This window comes from Palaemon carinicauda, chromosome 31 (genome assembly GCF_036898095.1).
Source record: "Palaemon carinicauda isolate YSFRI2023 chromosome 31, ASM3689809v2, whole genome shotgun sequence".
In the NCBI taxonomy this organism is placed as follows: Eukaryota; Metazoa; Arthropoda; class Malacostraca; order Decapoda; family Palaemonidae; genus Palaemon; species Palaemon carinicauda.
The window spans coordinates 31,077,885-31,098,678 of record NC_090755.1 but is presented as its reverse complement, the minus strand read 5'-3'; the positions used below and the strand labels follow the sequence as shown (position 1 = coordinate 31,098,678).

The 20,794-nt window shown below is 36.3% G+C and overlaps 1 protein-coding gene across 1 annotated transcript in view; it reads right to left on the bottom strand.

The window, feature by feature from the left end:
* The window catches only part of ND-39 (NADH:ubiquinone oxidoreductase subunit 39), a 91,751-nt gene that overhangs the window by 493 nt on the left and 70,464 nt on the right, over positions 1 to 20,794 (bottom strand). The window lies entirely within an intron of this gene.

Sequence of the window (20,794 nt, the reverse complement as noted above, 5' to 3'; positions counted from 1 at the left end):
GAAAACAAAATAAGGGAAGCATAGCTACATACCAGGAGTTTATAAGAGTAAAATTAACTAATCACAATTATTGAGGTATTTTACCATATAACAAGTTTCATTGGAGAATGGAAAGTTCAAAGCACGTAGGCAATGAAGGGAAAAGATAAGTAAAGTAACAATTACTGTACTATATGAACAGCATAAAAAAATACCCATACTTCCTATTATGGATATTTCAAAATCCCATTACACATCATAAATAAACAAATGATAAGGCTTAAGGGAACCATTCTTAATGTCTTGTCATTTTTCTTTTTATCCAAAATCCACTGATTTCTATAAGTCCTTTGATAAAAAAAAAAAAAAAAACCTGATGTATTAGCAAAAATCATGATTAAAAAAAAATTTTGGTACATTTTTCCTCACTAACGGCACAAATTTTATTGAATCTTATGGTATAAAAACTACTCTGTAAACCAAACAATTATGTGAGCTATTTTTTTTTTTAATCTTTTTCCTAGTCTAGCTGAAAGATAATCGTGAAAAAGAAAGGAAAAGTAAAAGAAAGATTCCGGCTCACAAAATTGTGGGATTTTTATTCCTCTTCAATGATATTTCTCTCTAAAATTGAACAAAATGATATCTTTCTCTCTAAAATTGAACAAAATTATATTTATTGGTTGATTTTAGAGAGAAAAATGTACCTAAGGTGTGAATAAGTATGTTTTTGAGTTCACTTATGAGCTCCTAAAGATTTGCAACAAATTTTTGCTTTTCTTAAAGAAATCAAGATATCTAACTTTTATTGTTTATTCCTACATAAATGCACCCTAAACGAGGTATTTAAACCCTAAGTTTACTATTACACTTGGTGTAAAGTTGTCATGAGTTACCAGTGTTTTAGTTAGTACGTTTCAGCTTTGTAGTCAAGAAGTTTCCCTCTCTCCTCGGTTCTTTTTTCTTGTTCTCTGCGTCACAATCGCTCACCATTCATTCCTATTTCTAGCACGCTCTCTTACCTCTCTCACATCTATTCTCCTATCACCCAGAGCTTTCTTCACTCCATCCATCCACCCAAACCTTGGCCTTCCTCTTGTACTTCTCCCATCATCTCTTGCATTCATCGCCTTCTTTAGCAGACAGCCATTTTCCATTCTCTCAACATGGCCAAACCACCTCAACACATTCGTATCCCCACTAGCTGCTAACTCATTCCTTACACCCGTTCTCACCCTCACTACTTCGTTCCTAACCCTATCTACTTGAGATACACCAGCCATACTCCTTAGACACTTCATCTCAAACACATTCAATTTTTGCCTCTCCGTCACTTTCATTCCCCACAACTCCGATCCATACATCACAGTTGGTACAATCACTTTCTCATACAAAACTCTCTTTACATTCATGCCCAACCCTCTATTTTTTACTACTCCCTTAACTGCCCCCAACACTTTGCATCCTTCATTCACTCTCTGACATACATCTGCTTCCACTCCACCATTTCCTGCAACTAAATTATGAATGAGAAAAAAAAAATATCTTTAGATCACTAACAATGTTGAAATGGATAAGTCCTATACAAACTGTGAAATAAGTCAATATGTTCAACATAAAAGGCATTTGCAACAAGTTTGAGATTCTGAAATTCCACCAAATAAACAAGATTATGATTATTCCCTGATCTTTCACAGCTGGAATAAAACTCCATTAATATTGAGCCTTATGATGGTAAAGGCAAGACTGTTAGAATTAACTGCATGCTCAGTACTACATACCAGATGGTATAGTCTTTTGGAACTATGGAACATCTTATGCAAAACACACAAAGGGTAGGCTCCTCTTTCAAGGGGTGCCAATCGTAAAAAATATTTCCCAAAAATACACTAATCAAGACACGTTAATGAAATTTTCAGGCATTATTAGCACTATAATAAGGCATATCCTCTGTAAGTTTCATCATCCTACAGGGAAAATAAAGGATTTTATGAATAAAAATGTGAAAATCGGAGCTAGCGACTTAAAAGTTGTTTGGTGACCAGTGAGAAACTAATGTCTTGAATTGAAATTCGCTCTGTTATTATGTTTGTTTATCCACATGGAACAAGCAGACAAAGTTTTATCAAAATCGAACAGTAAATAAGCACACAGAAAGAAAAAAACGAGCATTAACTTTAGTGAAAGCCCGGCTGGTGATGGAGGGATACCTAGAAATAAATATTCACCAAAAATTAAAATTTCGATTTAGGGAAAAAACCTTCTGTGTTTTTCTAGGTATTATGTCACTTGATGGCCTAAAACATCTAAATATTATATTACTTAAGGCATAAGAGCAGGACAAGCAAAGAAATACACCCCTCTCCCGAAAAAGAAAAAACGAGAAATTACGATTTTTGTCTGATGACGAAAATATTGGATATAAAATCATAGTCTCCCCTGAGCCCATTTTCTTTGATGTCACTGATATGAGAAAACGACTTTGAACAGTTTTAAAGGGGTAACCTATAAAAATTTGAAAATTACTAATGATATTTCGTATTTTTTCTATTAACATAAGGGGGGCGTTAATGACCAGGGGGGGCATTATAGAGGCTGGAGATGAATTCTACACATATTACGGCCTTCTGATAGGTAAAAGGAAGACTTTTAGCAAAGAAAAAAACAATTGGGAAAATTCACCCTCTGATCGTGGAGGCAATCTTATTAACCACTGTGCCAGCTACTAATATCAAGATAGAGGATAAGGGATTTGATTGATAGCAAGTTTTTGTTCAAGTTAAGATTCTAGAAGTCAACAGTCGAAGACCAAACAGGAGAATATCGATAGTAAATTCTTTTTAGTGAGGCAGACTTGCACCGACTCGCAGGGGTGCCCTTTTAGCTCGGAAAAATTTCTTGATCGCTGATTGGTTAGACAAGATAATTCTAACCAATCAGCGATCAGGAAACTTTTCCAAGCGAAAAGGGCACCCCTGCAAGTCTGTGCAAATCTACCTCATTAACCCTTTTACCCCCAATGGACGTACTGGTACGTTACACAAAACTCATCCCTTTACCCCCTGGACGTACCAGTACGTCCTTGCAAGAAACTGCTATTTACAGTTTTTTGCATATTTTTGATAAGCTTATGAGAAACTTCAGGCATTTTCCAAAAGAATGAGACCAACCTGACTTCACAAAAATTAAGGCTGTTAGAGCAATTTTAAAAAAATGTGCTTGAAAAAAAAGAGGGGGTTAAGGTTTGGAAAGTTCCAAATAGCCTGGGGGTAAAAGGGTTAAAAAGAACTGACTGTAAAACATGGCAGAATAAAAAAAATTAAATAATTTCCTCTGGATAGAATGATCACCTTAAATCTTGAAACCCTTTCAATATACCAAATTTTTTTTGTGAAACTGAAGTACAAACAAATCGTTCTTGTTTTCAAAAGAATTTTAAACAGGTAAGTGACATTATCAATGAAAAGTTCTAAATGTTGAGGAGCCACTGTCGACCTACAGTTATATTTCAACATACAAACATTTCAAGATACGAGCCAGCCCCGAGCAAAATTTTGCATTCAGATACGAACACGCCTACAGATGCTAATATTAGATGGCCAAGCGCACTCGGGAGCGCTCCAAGCCTGCATCAATCGTTTAGTTAACATGGTCATTGACTTCTGTACTATACACATTACCCAAAGCATCTCCTGTGCTGTGGTTGCCTTATTTATGTAATTTTCACTGTACTGTATTTATGTACATTCTTTGTAACAAGTGATGGGTCCTAAGAAAGTGAGGGGTAATCTTGGCAGTGAGAGAAATGCATGACAAAGATGGAGATGAAACATGAAATTATCAAGAAACATTGGCGTAGTAATAATAATAATAATAATAATAATAGTGTCTGCATGAGTTGGCACGCCATTATGAGTGGGGTACATTGACGATCGAAAAGGGTAAAAATTTTTAAACAAGAAATTAAGCTACGCTCAGTTGAGTTAATTTAAAGTTGGATGTTACGCTATTGTAAGAAACAGTATTAATATAGTGCCATTCAACTCTCCCTCCTATAACCTTCCAATCCTCCCTCCCTCCTCCACACACACTGCTGTTAGCCGCTACTGTCTGTCTCAAAGGTAGGAAGTCATAATAAAACCACTCTTTATTCCATATCACAGTAATCAATCATTATATCATTTTGTGTGTGTGTGTATACTGTATTATGTCTATACAGTATAGCAATTAAAAACATGTTTTTTCTATTGTTACTGTCATTGATTTGGCCCTTTTTTTAGGGCAGGAACGGATCTTATATGGGAAAAACTGAATCAAAATACGAGCAAATTGACTCGTCACCTCGGTCCATGAATGAATTAAACATGTACCTCAAGGTATTACTGTATTTATAATCATATTTGTAGCACCAAGCATTAATTTTAACTAGATCTCTATTGAGTCTCGATTCAGGGGATGGAAATGATGCTAAAAATAGCAATATCTGCATATGCAACAGAATTATTTTCAAGGCCAAACCACATAAAGCTTACATATGAAAATTACAGGGCTGAGATCACTTAAATGTACAACATGTTATTGCACTTCTATAGCTACTATGATATCCATCAACACCTACTTTTGCAATCTATAATGTAAAAATTCAATAATGATGCTAAGAAGAGACCCTCCAACTCCCATCTGTTCAAGTTTGAAAACAAGAGTCCGATGGTTTACGCAGTAAAAAGAAGCACTAAAATACAAGCCAATAGTATAAACTTCCCAGCCACATTCAAGGGATTTCTGTACAGCATTGGAAATTTTAAGAAGGGTATCACATGCCCTAAGGACTTTGTGAAATCCAAACTGCAAACTAAGGACAAGAGATGATTACCTCCACCATATCTATTTAGATGATTTTCCTAAAGACAGTAACAAACTTCAGATCATATGAGAGCTATGGATATAGGCAGCAATTAGCAGGGCTAGAGGTACCCCAACAAACTTCAGATCATATGTGAGCTATGGATATAGGCAGCAATTAACAGGGCTAGAGGTACCACAAACACATTTACCTAATGGAGTTACATTACTAATTCTCCAAATAGTTGAAAAAGAAACTTCTTGCTAACTAGAGCAATTCAGAAGGTAAGAAACCAAATTGAAAAATACCATTTGGGTCTACCCTTCCATATGCATAGGTCCAGTAACAGTTCAGACTTCACAAGATCAAAAAGCTAAACTAATTACTTTAACTTCAAGAAAACAGGAATAAGGAAGATCGAGTCTCTCAATTGTCTGTTTTCTGTCAAACACATCAGCCAAAAGGGTTGCCTTTTCCTTTGGAGAGTGAATGACAGAGATATCTGGTTTCACCAAAGAAGGAACTGTTAAACCTACAGAAGAGTGCAGGTTTAAGGGCTGCCCACAATTTTATGTTCCTATGTTGTACCCGACAGAGCTCCTTTTAAGGTCAAATCGTGTTCCTTTTCAGTTGAAACAAATTCTCTGAGCAACAGATCTTATGTGAGTAGTTATTCCAATTCAAATCTTATTACTTTTCCCAAGATGATAAATGTAAAAGCATATCTACAATCATGATTGAAAAATTGTTTGTCCTTAATTCTGTTAAAACACACAAGAAAGAATATGTCTAACAATAATGATGACCAGATTTTCATTCAAGAGAATTGACAAGCTCTACTTATAATTGTGACCAATTCAAGTGTCATTCCTATCTGCATGAGATTTTATATATCTTACTAGATAGAGTATGACATATCAAAATCAGGCTGCTCTGTCTTAATTACTATGAAAACAGGGCATTATCATATGTCCCAATAGGAGGACCAACCTTGCTTGTTATAACAATATGGGACTAGGTCCAAACTTGTCTATAGCCTCACTCATGATTTGTTCATAGCTTGATTCAAAGACAATCAAAAGCTCCTAAGCCACGGCACCTGAAACTGAATTCAACCGCTCCCTATAGTGCAAATTGAAATAACCAATAACAACACAAAACAGTCATTTCTATCATTTCGTAACTTAGCCATAATGGTAAGAAAATAGTCAAAGACAGAATCGTCCAATTCTGGATTTTGATAGATGGAACACAAATTCAAGTTATTATGCCAGTCAAAAACTTTATGCCCTGAATCTCATGCCATCCACTTTAAAAACCAGAGGTTTTACAAAAATATCTTTAAGACTTAAAGGAAATAGTAATTTATCCGGTGACAAACATTTCTCGAAGAAAAGAACTACAATAAATTTATCCAATTTTCTTTTGTCACCCTACGTAAAAGAACCATTCCTGGATTTCAATCTTTTGTCCAAGCTGATTAAATAAATCCAGTATAGCATTGGATATGTCCTACATCATTGACAGGATAATTCTTACTTGACAAGCTCAAGTAAAATTATAAAATGGCTTCAGCAGTTCATTCTTATTGCTAACCCCAGTGATATAAAGAACAATGCTTATTGCATTAAGAATGGTAAACCAGACAAGACTACCCTGTTGCCAAAACAAAACCACAGCCTGATGACCTGATACAGGTTATTCTGTCTTATGAGAATGCTTTAGGGATAGGAAAGAAATAACAATACTGCATTATGTAACAGATGGTCATGAGATGCCTCCATGAAGTTGGGAATTTTGGTGCCAAAAATTTGTTAAATCACAAAAAGGGAAGAGACCTATGTTGTGGAACCATATGAACATGAGCAAAATTGCTACATCACTTATAAAGAGTACTCAAGGTAACAATAAAATTACTTGTTTTAAAAAAAAAAAAGGTTGGGATTTTGAGTGTATGCAACTACCCAGATATACAACTAGAGTATTCAATGAAAATCATATTACAGTTGAAGCTAAAGTTACTGTACGTGGTACAAACATAAACAACTCAATGCATATATATGAAGGAGAATGGATCAGTTAGTCAACACTGTTGAGAGATATGGAGGGAACAGCCCAAAAATACAAAAATGAGAAGGAAAGAATGGTCAATGACGATAACCTTGCCCAGATGGTTATGTTAGCAAAAAGTGGACGTGGCAGAAATGTGTGATTGTTGAGCACTTTTACATGAAAATCCTTAATGAAAAAATCCTATATATAAACTTCATAGATGAATGCTATGGTAAATACCTTATAGCTTTTAAAATTACTCAACTTACATTATAGTATTGCTAAATAGTGGAGATAATCGAAAATTCCTGGAATTATACTTTTAAAAGATTTTAAGAGGGAAAAGTACGTCCATTTTCCAAAATGGCCTTTGCCCTCTCCATTAAAAGTGAGAATCATGTAATAGACTAGTGACCAAGGTGGCTATACTATTACAGTTACCAAGATTTTGTCCAGTGAATATTGACTACAGTGACCAAGGTGGTTGTACTATTACAGTTACCAAGATTTCATCCAGTGAATAAGTACTTTATATAGCATACCTTGTATGGTTTGGTACAGATGGTAAGGAAGGCTCTTTGCAACACATTTAGTCAATAGTGATATTGGTTTGCTTTTAAGTTTTATATGCTCCCATTGATTTCCTCTTGCCTCTCACCAAAGAACAAATCTCTTGGGTCTTCTTACAAGAAATGGTGATATCATTAGGCTAATTATAAAGTGTGTCTAGAATACCCCTAAAGGTACAATTCATTACACCGAAACTAGCCAAATGACACTTCAGGAATTCCCTTTCTTTTGTAATCTTTCATGCTTTTTGGTGAACCCAACATTATAAGTATGATTAATTATCATTTTACAGAAATACTGATCAAGCATTGAGATTTGCATCTTTAAATTTCCTTGGAATTATGCTATTATTTTCATTTATTTCATAACAATACCATCTAGTTGAATATGTATAGTATATATAACCTCTAAAACGTTAAGCTAGACAAAATTATTTTCCTTTTCTTCTGCTTCATAGTACAGTACTTATACTACCACCGAGGTTAACTAAATTTTTGTAAAATCACAAAGTAACTAATACTGAAAACTTTTTACGGATGGAATTTATAAACCTCAAACAGTTGTTTACCTAAGATGGTAGTGCACAATTAAACCTCTACATATTGTGATGCAAGCAAAAACTTACTCCTTTTTTCTTCCAACAAGTTTTGAGTAATTTGTGATGCTAAATTGTAATTTGTGATGCTAAATTGTACAAGTAAATCGGTATCTACTTGGATTGGATTTATAAATTTGAACGAAAAGGCCTAGCACTTGGACCTGGGGTTTCATTCAGAGCACATGTGCAACTGAGGAAGAATGAAGCAGAAGTTAAGAAGTGTACAGCAAGATGGAAGAACGGAAGCCAGATTGGAGACAGTAGAAGGTTGAAATAAAAAATTTCAAAAAAAGTAACTAGTTTTTTTACTAGCTATACAAATCCAGATCCTTAAAAAAAAAAGGATAGGTTTTCAACAGGTCTGGAACAGCCACTGAATTGTTATCAAGATAGTTAATGACATTCGGCACAATGGGTAAGCCCCGCCCATCTGTGTCTCACAGAATATCCAGTTTTGTCTTAAAGGACTCAGGTTTGTATACCTTAGGAAAATGAAAATTACTTTCAAAATTATTTACTGTTTTTTTGTTCCTATTTGGGTATACTGTAGTAACCTTTCCTCCTTCAAAATAGGAAGACTCACTTATTGGTTGGAGGAGGTCCCCTAGAACCAAACTGGAAGGTTCTTCCCAGCATATGTCATCTACAGTATCATTGTCCTGTTTAGGAGCAAAGAAGGTGAATAACAACCTCCTAACAGCTAATCATAAGGATGTAGATGTTAGAGCCTCAGCCAGTACTGACTTAAAAGGAAGCTAGTAATAGGACCCAGAAAATTTTTCTCCCTAACTGGAAGATGGCATGGGCAGTGTCAAACTACACACATCAATAGAATGTTTGGTAAACCACTAACCTATCTTCCCAGGGGAAGAGTTGCTTCTTGGTTGGTGTAGTCTACAAGAAAGGTGATATGTTGTGTAACTGACCAGCAATAGACATCTGACCAGCAGTTATGGCTGTGGCATCTCCTTATGAGAGAAACAAGAGAGAGGTAGGAAAGCCGGTCAACCTACCTCTCCAAGCCTCATACCGAATATTTTATCTTTAAAAGGTTACATACTAAGTCCTGTGAGGTAGCTGGGTGTACTACAGTACTACACAACCACTGGCCAGTCATCTCGGGATCCAAGGAAAAGTGAGTCAAAGGTCTGTAGCCAATGCCTATAAGGTACAAAGGCAAAGGTGGTCCGACACCATCCACTCCAAGTATGCTGACAAGTAAATCAGAAGGATACTAGTTGAGATAGGATTGTGTTCTTAATTGAGGTAGCAGAGGTAACCACTGACCAAAGTTGCACTTGCAAGTAAACAGCCTTACCATGTCAGAAGGAACACTGTCTGGACACTTCCTTGCTGTTCCTGCTGAGGCCAATTAGAAGGCTGAAAACTCACAAGCAAAGTGTTGAGTACTCCTAACCTAGAGTAACACTGCAGTACCATAATGTGACACTAGGCAACTTCGAGTCAACTTAAACTGAGAGATAGGATCAAGAAGGTCGCAAACTGGTATACAAGACTCACGGGTACCGAGTCATCATCTCATGATCTGTGAGACGACGAAGGTTACAGGGGCCCCCATCCATCAAAAACTTGGCATTATGAAGAGGATGAAAATCTGCTACGCTTGCTGATGCAGAGAAGAGTGTCTTGAGGGAAAAACCTTTAACATTTCAAAGAATGATCTAAGGATTGGACACAAGGCTGAAAACAACGAATTGACCCAAACCATAGACTGAAAACATGTTAACCCAAACCATAGACTGAAAACATCAAATTAATGAAAACTTAAATTTCTGGTAGGAGAGTTAATATTTGGCATGAAATATCTGCTAAAGGAAAGCAGTGAGGTTACAAGGCTGTAACAATGATATTATGGGTAGACATACATGAGAAAGATCTCAGTAGGGGAAAACAATTTAGAATTTATGGGTAGACATACATGAGAAAGATCTCAGTACGGGAAAACAATTTGGAATTTTATCAAACCCAGGGAATAAAGTTGCTGAACATAGTATTCAATAGGCTAAAATTTTGCCAAACTCAAGGATAAACCTTCCTGATCATAGCATTTAATGAGCTCAGAAGGAAGTTGGTAGCATAGAGAAGAAAATCTGATATGCAGATTCACTTTATCATGACATACAGTATATGGAAAACATCAAAGAAAAAGGCTGCACTGTGATACTGGATGAGGCTTGCTTTACTCAATATTTTGACAGCTAATTTACTAATAAAGGTATAAGATACAAAGAGGAAAACAAATCCAGTCAAAATGAAAAATGGAAATAAATAATCAAGCAAAAATTAGTATGAAAACCAAGTGTTAGCAAATACAGCTGACAGTTGGTAGAAACTTCTGAAAATGAAATACTAAAGGATGCAAAATAAGGTATAAGGAATAACATCAGTCAAAGGTTATAGAAAAAGACAGACAAGGTGGAATCGGGATGTGCAAAGGGCAATTTAATAGAAAAGAATATCCAAGGCAGAGGAGAGGTAAAAAGGAAGACTGTTACATAAACAGAAAAAAAAACAGGAAATTTTAAAGGAAGCCGGAAATGTCAAAGTATTGGGATGAAAAAAAACCAGAATCTTATTCCATAGCAGATAGAGCAAAAAATACGTAGCATAATGAAATAGCATAGAAAATGTGTATAAGATACAAAAGCAGAAAAGTATATTAAAAGATGAAAATGTAGAAACTAAAGTTGAAACTAAAAAAAAAATTGGTTGTACAAAGGAAGCATTATTTTGAAAATCTTCTGAATGGGAAGAATGATCTTAAAGTGGAGGATGTTAGCATAGGAAGGGGATCAATGATCCTAAAGTGGAGGATGTTAGCATAGGAAGGGGATCAATGAAGTTGAATAGGGCCCTAGGGATAAGAAATGAAAAAGACCCAGGGTCCCCCAGAATAAAAAGTGGCTTTTTAATCTGCAGCAGGAGAGCCACTCCACCATGAGATTACTTGGGTATATGATAACCTGACTAAAGATGCTTATACTAATAGTGTATTAAAATAAGGGGATTCACAGCAGTGAGGAAACTACAGAAGAATAAGAATTCTTGAATATGTTATGAAACTACTACAAAATCTACTGAAAGAAAGGCTGAGAATAGTTGAATAAAAAATGGTCAATCAATTTTGGGCCAGCGAGATCAACAACTCAAAAAGTGCCGCACACAAAAGATATATCCCATTACAGTAGACCTTGAGAAGACATTTGACAAGACTCAAAGAGATAACTAAACCAGTATCATTAAGAATGCAGAAGGACTTGGTAATTAATGATGTTACTTAGCAATAACATTAGATCTAATGAAGGAAAAGGTAGGGGTACCAAGAAACTTGATTTCCCAAATAAGATCAACGTCAAGCTCTATGCTATTCATCATAGTATTGGACAGCAGGAAAAGGAGCAACTTTATACATATGACATACTGTTTACAGAAGAATCTGAGAGGAGAGAAGAATATGATTAAAAGGTGGAGGAGTGTAATAGAAGGAAGAAAAGAAAAGTAAACTCAGGAAAAGGGCCATAGATTTGTTGTTGGAAAAGGTGGAGAGGGCAAACTCTGTCCCAAGACCTGCACTAAACTAAAAAACCTTATAGTAAGAGATTTTATATACTAAAAATATATGACACGAACAATTCAACAAAGTAAGAGAGTTGAGACCGTTCTTATAACTAACAGGCAAGTCATAAAAGAGGTAGAACATTTCTGATGAGAGTACCTTGTAGTAATGCCGGAAAAAGTCAACATGGATGAGGCATTACAATTTCAGTAGTTACAAAACCTTATTGACAAAATGTATCCAAATACTGTAGGTGAATTCAGGGAAGTTCTGATAATGTTTATTCTATACTGTTGTCTAATGCTGTTAATGCCACTACTATTACTTATAATCTTTAAGTTTTGTAATACTGTATTTTCACAGGAATGAATAAATTAATGTCTCAGGTAAAAAGAATTTTTTCCCGTCTTTTATTAAATACCTCGTGTTCCATAGGTGTGCGTTAATCTATACAACAATCAATTTCCTAATCCTCTTACTGACCCAGATCAAGCTAATTCACTTGAATTCCTTATCAAAGGCAACCAAAAAGTCACTGACTAAAGGTTTTTTCCAGTTGTTTAGGTAGAAGAGATTATATATATACTAAACTATACTTACATACTCTTCAATATTGTTCATGCATTAACATGTTATTTTCCTTAGTAAAATAAATTTTTGAATATACTTACCCGATGATCATATAGCTGTCAGCTCTGCTGCCCGACAGAAAAAACCTACGGGCGGAATACGCCAGCGATCGCTATACAGTGAACCCTCGCTACTTCGCGGTTCGACAATCGCGGATTCACCACTTCGCGGGGTTTTTCCATAACCCATATATATATACATATCGCGGATTTTCCGGAAAATTCGAAAATACCGCGAAATCTGAAGACCCCCAAATACGATATTTTGTTACCTGTAATTAGTAATATCTGCTCTTACTGATTGTTCATTGCATTACATATGATATATAATTCAGCACAGAAAGAAATAAAACACGAAAAGAGAATGTGATCATACGATAATTCAGTACGTAGTAAAATTAAATCGAACATGAAACGCAAATCAGATGCAGTCATACCATATTAGAATGGTGTGTACTATAATGGATGTGCTTCTTTTCCATGAATCTTTTGTATGTATACGTACGTAGTACAGTACTGCATCCAATAATATTCTTTGTTGCAAAAATCACATTTCGAATAAGCGTACGAGAGAGAGAGAGAGAGAGAGAGAGAGAGAGAGAGAGAGAGAGAGAGAGAGGCGTAAAATAGCGTACGTAAATTTTTATTATTATTGTTATTATTATTATTATTGTTGTTGTTGTTAATAAAATTATTATTGTTATTATTATTATCATTATTATTATTATTATTACTGTACAGTACTGTATTATTATTATTATTTATTATTATTACGGTATTGTACTTAATCTACGTACGTTCAGTATGCGCGGGGCATCTTCTATGAGTAACCAACGCATCATAGTACTGTAAGACGGGTTGTGATTGGTTCAAGTGCTGATAGATGACGAATCAGAACTCAAGTTTTGTTATCTAGCCTGTGATTGGTGTTTTGCCCGCATCTCCTACCCGCAGCATCAAAGTTCTCGCGGGGCTGGATCGTCCACTCTCTGTTACCGCGTATCGCTGAGTAGACGTTCTTAAGTTTGTGAAGTTTAATCTGTGCTGTGTGCGACCTTTTTAAGTTGAACTTTTTGTTACAGTACTGTACGTAAATCCTACTGTAATGGCTCCCAAGCGTTCTGCTTCTCTTAAGGCTGGTAGTGAGCCTAAACGCCACCGAAGGATGATGACGATAGCTGAGAAGGTTACGCTTCTCGACATGTTAAAAGATGGTAGAAGTTACGCGGCCGCCGGCCGCCATTTTGGCATCAACGAATCCACCGTTCGCTATATCAAAAATAACGAGGCGAACATTAGAAAGACGGCTGCAATCACCTTTAGCAGATCAGCGAAGCGAGTCGTTACAACCCGTAATAAAACGATCGTACGCATGGAAGGTGCTTTAGCTGTGTGGATTGCCGACTGCCGGAAGAAGAACATAGCGTTGGATACGAACACCATCCAAACAAAGGCTTTGAGTTTATATGAGAATTTTGCTGCAAAGGAACCTAAAGACGACGACGGCAACCATGCTGAAGATGATGATGATGCAGATGATCCTCAACCAGGGACATCCACTGATTCCCAGCCTCAGAAACGTTTTTCCGCAAGCAAAGGATGGTTCGCGAAGTTTCAGAAACGCTTCGCCCTGAAAAGCGTTTCCCTGCATGGGGAGTCTGCTTCCGCTGACACTGCCGCTGCTGAAACTTACGTGAACCAGACGTTCAAGAATATTATCGCCGAAGGTGGATACAAGCCGGAACAAGTCTTTAATATGGATGAGACTGGCTTGTTTTGGAAGAGAATGGCGTCGCAAACTTTCCTGTTCAAAGAGGAAGCCAAAGCCTCTGGCTTTAAGGCATTCAAGGATCGCGTTACCCTCGTGATGTGTGGCAATGCTGCTGGATTTTTGTTAAAGCCGGGGCTTATTTATAAGTCGAAAAATCCTCGCGCTTTGAAAAATAAAAATAAGAATCTCCTTCCCGTGTACTGGATGCATAATCCAAAAGCATGGATTACGAAGATGCTGACCTCCAACTGGTTCCACCAGTGTTTCATCCCGCAAGTCAGTCAATATCTCTTAGAGAAGGGCTTGCCATTCAAGATCCTTCTCCTTATGGATAACGCTGGTGGACACGCAACTGACCTGTCGCGTGAGGGCGTTCAGGTTGAGTTCCTGCCACCCAACACCACGTCATTAATTCAACCGATGGACCAGGGGGTTATCAGGGCGTTCAAGGCCCTCTACACGAAGAATACCTTGGCGGACCTCGTTGCGTGTGTGGATGCTGCCCAAGATGACGAGGATGAAGATTTCAACTTGAAGGCGTACTGGCGGCAGTACACCATAGCCACGTGCCTGCAGAATATTCAGAAGGCACTTCAAGAGATGAAACCTGCAACCGTGAATGCGAGCTGGAAGAAGTTGTGGCCCGATATTGTTTACGACGACAAGGGATTTACTCCGTCGGAAATCCAACACTCTGCAATACGGAAATCTGTGCAGTTGGCTGCCATAATTGGAGGTGACAGGTTTGGCGACATGACGACTGAAGACGTCGACGAGTTGTTGGACTGCCATTCCCAGCCCCTAACTGACGCAGACCTCGAAGACCTGACGAAATCGGCAAGTGAGGAAGAGAGTGATACCCAGGAAGACCCAAGAAAATGTCGAAGAAACGGGCTTAACATTAGAACGGCTTGCCAAGTTCTGCAACCATATCAAGGAGGCGAAAGAAATGTTACAAGAGTGGGACGAGGATATGGTTCGCTCGATGCAATTCTCCAACAAGGTCGATGACATCATGACTCCCTACAGGATGCTCTTGGATCGAAAAAAGAAGCAGCGGCAACAACTTCCGATCACAATGTTCTTCCAGCCTCGCAAAAAAGAGCCAGTTCCTCCTGCTAGTACGCCTTCGGAAGAAATTGAAGAAGTTTCCCAGGAAGAAGTTGAAGAGGTGTCCCAGGAAAAGACACCTCCGTCTGAAGAGACGTAAAATACTATCATTGACTGCACAGTAGAACACATCATCAGCTTCATCATCATCATTTCTACTGTGCAGCAAATTCATCGCCATCACCATTCAAGTTTTTCTTCAACTTCTTTCGTGGTGAGTACAGTAACAATCTTTATTTTTTACTTTAATATTCTTACTGCCTGTTTTATAGTTTAGTAATGTACGTACTGTATGCATTAAGTTAAAGGGAAGGTTTTAAAAGTCTACATGTTGTAACCTATCATATTTTTTTTGTTTAAAATTTACATTTACGTACGTAAATCACTCACACTCACACTCACACTCACACTCACACTCACACTCACACTCACACTCACACTCACACTCACACTCACACTCACACTCACACTCACACTCACACTCACACTCACACTCACACTCACTCTCTCTCTCTCTCTCTCTCTCTCTCTCTCTCTCTCTCTCTCTCTCTCTTGGAGATACAAACGTTCTCTCAGCTCGACCATCTGATATATCAAGCCATTGTTTGATTCGAACAATCAAAGAAGGAAACATCGATCTCATCAAGTGCTGGGTTTCGGAAAAACTGACGTGGACACCAGGTAGATGTATTTTGTATTGTGGACTACAGGACATTCTCGATGGGGCAACGGCAGATGACATCTTTGATGCTCTTGGATCCCTTGTTGCTTGTCTTAAACAAAGGAATGAAAATATGGATTTGTATATCTGTGAGATTGCACCTGTAATGCAAGTTGAGGAATACGACGAGAAAATAAATGACTACAATAATAAACTATCAAGCTGGAGTGTTGATAATGGAGTATCAATTATAAAAACAAATTTGCTTTTTAGATTGGTACAGGAGACGTTGACTCGATGTGTTTTGATGATACAGTGAACCCTCGTTTATCGCGGTAGATAGGTTCCAGTCGCGGCCGCGATAGGTGAAAATCCGCGAAGTAGTGACACCATATTTACCTATTTATTCAACATGTATATTCAGACTTTTAAAACCTTCCCTTGTACGTAGTACTGTTAACAAACTACCCTTTAATGTACAGAACACTTAATGCATGTACTACAGTACCCTAAACTAAAACAGGCACAAATATTAAAGGTGATTTTATATCATGCATTTCCTAAACATGCTAAAAAGCACGATAAAAAATGGCAACCAATGTTTTGTTTACATTTATCTCTGATCATAATGTAGAAACAAACTGGAGGTAGAGCTTTGCTTATTACCCAGACATATTTCCCATACTTTTCCCTTAGAACTACATCACATCTTCCTACTTTAGATATATATATATATATATATATATATATATATATATATATATATATATATGTGTGTGTGTGTGTGTGTGTGTATATATATATATATATTTATATGTATACACATATACATACCTACATATATACATAAATACATGCATACATATATATATATATATATTACTGTATATATATGGGTTATGGAAAAAATCCGCGAAGTGGTGAATCCGCGATGGTCGAACCGCGAAGTAGCGAGGGTTCACTGTAATGAAGAAAATAGGGGAGTTTTTCTAAACAGGTATGGGATTTTGAGATTGTTGAATGCAATATCTAAACAATGTACCCATTTTCAATTAAGTAAAAATTGGGAGAAACATAGTGCAGAGTCTACACCTATGATACCTTCTAACAATAGGGGAATTTTTTCAAATAGACACATGAGGAGGGCCTCTAGTGTATTTCAAAACAACAAACCCGAGACCTGGAATAGAGTAGAGCGTCGTAACGCTGGCAAGAGCATGGTAAATCATAATAAGGAATTCCGGAGAGAAATGTATGTAAGACAACCAGAGCAAAATAGGTATAATTCCTTCTCATCTCGGCATAGATATGAAGAAGGGTACCGGGGGAGAAAGCGAGTGGGAGAGGGGAATTCAGTACATGGGTGCTTTAACTGTGGGGAAAGAAACCATCAAGTAGCTACATGTAGATTTGACCACAAGCTGAGATGCGGTACCTGTGAACAATTAGGGCACAAAAGCAAATTTTGTCAGTATCAAAACCAGAATAACTATTATTAGGAAACTGGCAAAGAAGGTAGGGCCGTCTGTAGAAAAGATAAACTGAATGTAGAACACATAAATGCGAGATCACTAATATCATCCTTAGAGGAAATTAAGCTATTGACACATGAAAGGGATATTGATATCTTGTGCATAAGTGAAACATGGTTGGAAGAAAATATCCCTGACAGATATGTAAATATTGATGGTTTTAATTTGTTCCGAAGCAACAGTGGACGGGGTGGTGGCACTTGTATATATGTTAGAAATAACCTTAGTGCAGTTTTGGTAGATGTCAAATTGGAACGCTGTGAGGGTATTGAAAGCACTTGGGTAAAAGTACAGTGTAGGAAACTACCATCCATTATTGTTGGTGCTGTATATAGGCATCCAAATTCCTCTAGGGAAACGTTTATCTATCTTCAAGAAATGTTCCATCTTATTTCCTTAAAAAAACATCCAATGTTAGTGCTTGGAGACTTAAATGATGACTTGCTAAATGAATATTCTAGACTGGGAAAAATACTAAATATGGAGAACTTGAATCAAGTAATTAAAGAGCCTACTCGGATAACGGAGACTTCTAAAACACTTCTTGATGTTATAATAACGAATAGCATCAATATGGTACTTTCATCAGGTGTAGTAAAATCCCACATATCGGATCACGATCTTATTTTCTGTACTCTTGATATTAGTAAACCTAAACGTTACCCAGAAGTAAAAACATTTAGAAGCTTAAAAAACTATACGAAAGAATCATTTTGTACGCTTCTTAGAAACCACACTCATTTATTAGACGAAATACTCCAAACAGACGATGTGAATGAACAGGCGTTTATTTTAAAAACGGTGATGAATACTTGTATAGAAATAGTTGCACCAACGGAAACAAAGGAAATATACAGGCCACCGGCTCCGTGGATAAGCACCGAAATCAAAGAGGCTATGAAAAACCGCGATCATTTAAGAAACAGGAGAGATTTAGTCAAAGATCAAAGCTCTATAGAACAATATAAACTATCAAAGAATAAAGTAAAATCAATGATGGAATGTGCAAGAGTTAAATACAATCAAAACCAGCTAAAATCTAACAGTAAAAATATGTGGAAAGTGATAAACAAAATTATTCCAAATAAGAAAACAGGAGGAAGGAGGAGTAACTTAGAACATTCGGAAGAAACTAGCGAAAGATTTAATGAATTCTTTGCGAATGTTGGCAAGAAAGTATATGAGGAGGTGAACACAAATAGGGAAGTGAATGAGGAAAATTCCACATTACTAGACGATCAGCATATCATCCATAGAAGAGGGCGTTTTAGGCCAAGTCCGGTTGATGTTGGAAAGGTGGTTCAGGTGGTTAATAGTTTAAAGAACACAAATTCTCATGGTCCTGATAACATTACAAGTCGATTTTTAAAAGATTCAATGTCAGTCATAGGCCTTTATCTTACTGTAATTATAAACACTTCAATCGTAACAGGCAAGGTCCCAATTGAATGGAAATATAGTATAGTAAATCCGCTTTATAAGGAAGGTGACGTTGATGATCCCAGTAATTTTAGACCAATATCTTTGTTATCTATTATGTCAAAAGTATTGGAGAAAATTGTGAGCGACCAACTATACGACTACTTGGAGTCAGAGACATTATTATCTATCACTCAGCATGGTTTCAGAAAACATTTATCTACAGAAACTGCTCTAACAATAATATGTGAACAGATTCACGAAAATATTGATAATAGTAAAATATCTTTGCTTACCTTGTGTGATCTGTCAAAAGCTTTTGATTCTGTGTCCCATAAACTACTTTTAAAAAAGATGATTGATTTAGGTATCGATGATTTTTGGTTTAGAGATTATCTGACAGGTCGGACTCAATCAGTAAAAATAGATAACCACATCTCAAGCAGACATAAAGTGGAATATGGAGTACCACAAGGCTCGATTCTTGGACCAATTCTATTTAATATTTACGTAAATGACCTTGTTGGTATAAATGACTCTGACATGTTAGTCCAATATGCTGATGATGCGCAATTTCTTCACTCCGGTATGATCGATAACGTAGCAGAAATTCTCAATCGAGCTGAAAGAAATTTAATAAAAGTAAACAAATATTTTTCTGAAAGTGGCTTAAAAATGAATGCCAATAAAACTCAATTTTTGTTTATAGGATCTCGTCAATATATTAACCGACTGCCGAACAATATTTCCATTAAAGTAAATAACGACAACATCAAACCAAGTGAATGCGTAAAAAATCTTGGTGTAATTATTGATAGATTCTTTACTTTTGATAATCATGTAGAAAAGATATATAGCAGAGCTAAGGGAGTGCTGTATTTCATAAATAGAAATAAAGGTCATTTTGATGAGGCGAGCAGAAAATTAGTTGTTGAAGCATTAGCAATAAGCATAGTATCCTATTGCTCCACGATATGGAATGGATGTTCAAATTTAAACTCTCAAAAAATACAGAAGATTCAAAATTTTGCATCGAAAGTCGCCTCAGGTTATGGGAAAAAATATGATCATGCCTCACCGTATATTAGAAAACTGGAATGGTTAAAGATAGAAAATAAAAAAGTTTATGATGTTTGTATTTTTGTTCATAAAATATTGCATGAACATATACCCCAAAGAATATTAAGATTGGAAACCATCGAGCAGACGAGATCTCGTCAAACTAGGCAGAGCAGCAATCTGATGGTTCCAAGTAGGCGAACAGCAATAGCTGATAGGGCAACTTCAGTCAGGGGACCTAGGTTATGGAACGCACTGCCTGTGGATATTAGGGAATGTGGAAATTTACCTGTTTTTAAAAAGAAATTGAAATCATTCTTATTTGCGAGCCAGCAAGGATTATAATATTCTGGTTGAAGTGTGCAACACATTGGTTACTTTTAAGTGACTAGTTTGCAGTTTGTAATGTATGGATGAAAGGTGATAAACTGAAAATTTAATTTTATTTTATTACTGTATTTTTATTAGCATTGAGGACATTTATTGTCACCATTTTCAGACAAAATGTATTTATATGTGCGTGTGTATTTATCTACTGTATGTATATATTCATTATTGACCGTATGTAAACAAAATTTTACCTTTTTAGACACTACAACGTTCTTGAATTTTTATACATCATGTGTTTTGGACTTGTCTTAGAAACATCCTAATTTACTAAATATAGCTAATTTGTACGTAAATTCTTATTTTTAATGTGAAATTTTAAATAGTTTTATTGCAGACGTAATATATAATTTATGGATTTTAGATCGTAGTAAAATACTATCCTAAATGTATTTTAATAGGTCATTACTATTTAAGAACCTTCCAATGTAAATACATTCTTTATGTAACAGAATACCCATTGTTTTATGGAATAAAGGAATTATTATTATTATTATTATTATTATTATTATTATTATTATTATTTCTCTTTCTCTCTCTCTCTCTCTCTCTCTCTCTCTCTCTCTCTCTCTCTCTCTCTCTCTCTCTCTCTCTCTCTCTCTCTCTC